Source organism: Ornithorhynchus anatinus, chromosome 5 (genome assembly GCF_004115215.2).
Source record: "Ornithorhynchus anatinus isolate Pmale09 chromosome 5, mOrnAna1.pri.v4, whole genome shotgun sequence".
Classification (NCBI taxonomy): Eukaryota; Metazoa; Chordata; class Mammalia; order Monotremata; family Ornithorhynchidae; genus Ornithorhynchus; species Ornithorhynchus anatinus.
The window spans coordinates 93,756,486-93,760,807 of NC_041732.1; the positions used below are offsets into that span (position 1 = coordinate 93,756,486).

At 47.0% G+C, this 4,322-nt stretch overlaps 1 non-coding gene across 1 annotated transcript; it reads right to left on the reverse strand.

The window, feature by feature from the left end:
• Positions 1-1,107: 1,107 nt before the first annotated feature.
• On the reverse strand, positions 1,108-1,249 carry LOC114812652. Its single transcript, XR_003760303.1, has one exon. It is a non-coding gene; the product is annotated as a small nucleolar RNA SNORA7 (small nucleolar RNA).
• Positions 1,250-4,322: the final 3,073 nt, after the last annotated feature.

Genomic DNA, 4,322 nt, shown 5'->3' on the forward strand with positions numbered 1-4,322 from the left:
CGGCTCTTCCACTTGTCAGCTGTGTGACTGTGGGCAAGTCACTTAACTTCTCTGGGCCTCAGTTCCCTCATCTGTAAAATGGGGATTAACTGTGAGCCTCACGTGGGACAACCTGATTACCCAATCTACCCCAGCGCTTAGAACAGTGCTCTGCACATAGTAAGTGCTTAACAAATACCAACATTATTATTATTATTATTATTATGTGCTTAAAGTGGATGCAATGGCAGGTTGTGAAGGGTACTGAGACCTGGGGCCTAGTGGAAATATCTCTGAAGACTGGTCCAGAGGTGAGGGGAAAATGATGGTCAGACCTTAATAATAATTATGGTGTGTGTTAAGTGCTTACTATTTGCAAGGCACTGTACTAAGCGCTGGGGTGGATCCAAGCAAATCAGGTTGGACAGTCCCCTGTCCCAAATGGGGCTCACAGTCTTGATCCTTATTTTACAGATGAGGGAAGTGAGGCACGGAGAAGGGAAGTGACTTGCCCAAGGTCACACGGCAGACAAGTGGTAGAACGAGGATTAGATCCCAAGACCTCCTTACTCCCAGTGGATAGCTCTATCCACTGTGCTGTTTTGGAGAGAGAAGTGGAGAAACACACTCATGACCATTTTGAGCTTTGGGTGTCCAGGGACGATACCCAGAAAATGACATTATCCCGCTAGATTGTAAGCTTCTTGAGGGCAGGGATGATGTCTACTACTTTATCGTACTGACTGTAAGCTTGTTGTGGGCAGAGAACACGTCTGTTAATTCTGTTGTACTAAGCCCTTAGTACAGTGCTCTGCACCTAGTAAATGCTCAATAAATATCACTGATTGTACTCTCTCACCTTTTAGTATAGTGCTCTGCACAAAGTAAGCCCTTAATTCTTGTCTCGTCTTATGTCGTCAAGTCATTTCCGACCCATCGCGACACCACGGACACATCTCCCTCGGAACGCCCCGCTCTCCATCTGCAATCGTTCTGGTAGTGGATCCGTAGAGTTTTTTTGGTGAAAATACAGAAGTGGTTCACCACTGCCTCCTTCCGCGCAGTAAACTTGAGTCTCCGCCCTCGACTCTCTCCCGTGCCGCTGCTGCGCAGCACAGGTGAGTTTTGACTTGTAGCAGATTCCCTTCCATTCGCTAGCCCCTGGCTGGCCAAGCTGGGAATGGAAGGGGTAGGCCTCTGCTTGGCTCTTCCTCCCGTAGCCAAGACTGGTAGAGTACTGGAAACTCTCCAGGTACGACCGCGAGAGGGGGAGCCCTTAATAAATACCATGATAATGATAATAATATTTGTTAAGTGCTTACTATATTAATTCAATAGTATTTATAGAGCACTTACTATGTGCGGAGCACTGTACTAAGCGCTTGGAATGGACAATTCGGCAACAGATAGAGACAATCCCTGCCCACTGACGGGCTCACAGTCTAATCGGGGGAGACGGACAAAAATAAGACATAATCACGATAAATAGAATCAAGGGGATGTACACCTCATTAACAAAATAAATAGGGTAATAAAAATAATTGCAAATGAGCACGGTGCTGAGGGGAGGGGAAGGGAGAGGTGGAGGAGCGGAGGGAAAGGGGGGAAAAGAGGGCTTAGCTGAGGGGAGGTGAAGGGGGAGGAGCAGAGGTTGGAGGGGGAGCAGAGGGAAAAGGGGGGAGCTCAGTCTGGGAAGGCCCCTTGGAGGAGGTGAGCTCTCAGTAGGGCTTTGAAGAGGAGAAGAGAGTTAGTTTGGCGGAGGTGAGGAGGGCATATATGCCAAGCACTGTTTTAAGTGTTGGGGTAGATACAAGTTAATCAGTCCCTGTGCCACACGGGTCTCACAAGCTTATCCCCATTTTACCGATGAGGGAACTGAGGCCCAGAGAAGTAAAGTGATTTGCCCAAGGCCACACAGCAGACATGTGGCAGAACCGGGATTAGAGCCCAGGTCCTTCTGACTCCCAGGCCTCTCTGACTCCCAGACCTGTGCTCTAATCCACTAAATTGAGCTCCTCTTCTCCCTCTACTCCCTCTACCACCCCCCCCTCACCTCTCCGCAGCTAAACCCTCTTTTCCCCGTTTCCCTCTGCTCCTCCCCGTCTCCCTTCCCCTCCCCTCGGCACCGTACTCGTCCGCTCAACTGTATATATTTCCATTACCCTATTTATTTTGTTAATGTAATGTACATCGCCTCGATTCTATTTAGTTGCCATTGTTTTAACGAGATGTTCTTCCCCTCGACTCGATTTATCGCCGTCGTTCTCGTCTGTCCGTCTCCCCCGATCGGACCGTGAGCCCGTCAAACGGCAGGGACCGTCTCTATCTGTTGCCGACTTGTTCATTCCAAGCGCTTAGTACAGTGCTCTGCACATAGTAAGCGCTCAATAAATACTATTGAATTGAATGAATGAATGGATTGAGTTCAAGAAAGCAGAGAAACAGGGAGGAACGAGGCAAGGTACAGAGCAATGAACCCCTGACCCACTTGGGTATAAAAACCTGTCTCCCTCAGAAGCTACTGTCAAAAAGATCACACACCAGGCTCATGGCTCAGGTCAGGAAGTCTTTCTCCAAGTCACCCCACTTGTCTCAAACGACAAGATGCACCATCCCAAAATAATCTAGATTTTTAGATTGTGAGCCCCCGATGGGACGGGGAATGTGTCCCATTCCCACCTGGGTTTTTTCCTAGTGTGAAGTACAGTGCTCTGCACACAGCAAGTGCTTACAAATACTATTATTCAATCACATTTATTAAGCGCTTACTATGTGCAGAGCACTGTACTAAACACTTGATAATAATGGTGGTGTTAAGCGCTTACTATGTGCCGAACACTGTTCTAAGCGCTGGGGTAGATACGAGGTAATCAGGTTGTCCCAAGTGGGGCTCACAGCCTCAATCCCCATTTTACAGATGAGGGAACTGAGGTACAGAGAAGTGAAATGGCTTGCCCGAGATCACACAGCAGACACTACTAAAAATAATCTGTTCAAGTCATACCTTTGCAGCAAAGCCTTGTGCCTCTTGTATCCTAGGAAACTCCCAAACTAGGAGAAGCTTTTCCAACTTGAGCCTGTCAGTGGGCAGGGATTGTCTCTATCTGTTGCCGAATTGTACATTCCAAGCGCTTAATACAGTGCTCTGCACATAGTAAGCACTCAATAAATACTATTGAATGAATGAATGAACTCTTTCCCTTAGTTCCCATTTCATCCAAGAGTTTGCGTGACTCTTGTTCCACTTTTCTTTGGATGATGATGTACCAGAAACTTTTTTTGAGAGCGTCTTTGTCTTGAGAATAGTGTGCATGAGCCCTTGAGAGGAAGGTTTCCTCTCAACTGTAAGCTCGTTATGGGCAGGGAATGTGTCTGCTACTTCTGTTGTATCATACTCTCCCCAAGTGTTTAGTACAGTGCACTGCACATATTAAGCATTCAATAAATACCACTGATTGGTGAGGGAAGAGTCAGTTTCTGGAGTTGTTACACTCAGGGAGGAGCAGTTCCAGAGATAATAATAATAATAACAATAACAATTCTGGTACTTGTTAAGTGTTTACTCTGTGCCGAGTACTGTTCTAAGCGCTGTGGTGGATTGTGTCTCCCCCGATTAGACTGTAAGCCCGTCAAAGGGCAGGGACTGTCTCTATCTGTTACCGATTTGTACATTTCAAGCGCTTAGTACAGTGCTCTGCACATAGTAAGCGCTCAATAAATACTATTGAATGAATGAATGAATGAATACAAGTTAATCAGTTTGGACACAGTCCCTGTCCCACATGGAGCTCACAATCTCAATCCCCATTTGAAAGATGAGGTAACTGAGGCCCAGAGAAGTGAAGTGACTTGCCCAAGGTCACACATCTGACAAGTGGCAGAGCCGGAATTAGAACCCATGACCTTCTGACTCCCAGACCTGTGCTCTCTTCACTATGCCATACTGCTTCTATGACTCAACGGTCTATCCTGGACTTGAGGCACTATTGGGCTGCTATTATTTATTCTGCGGCTGATGCCGTGTGGTCAGTAGCCCAAAATGATCCCTGGAAACAAGAACCATTCACACACTGGCTGTCTATGGCTGTGTCTGCAGCCCGACCTCAGCAGATAGAATGGCTCAGGTCAGAGCTGGTGTCCTATGTACTGAGAAGTACAGTTCATTTTAGATCATTTTGTTTCTCATTTTCCTTGCTGCCCTAAGGATTTCCTGGACATTGATCTAGGCTACCTGGTGAGTAGGCCGTGATTTTAGGAAAAGCTCCCAAGGTGGTATTTATCCCGTCCCCAAGAGCCATCTCAGGGGCGTGAGAATGAATAATTCCACTTCTAGAGTGATAACT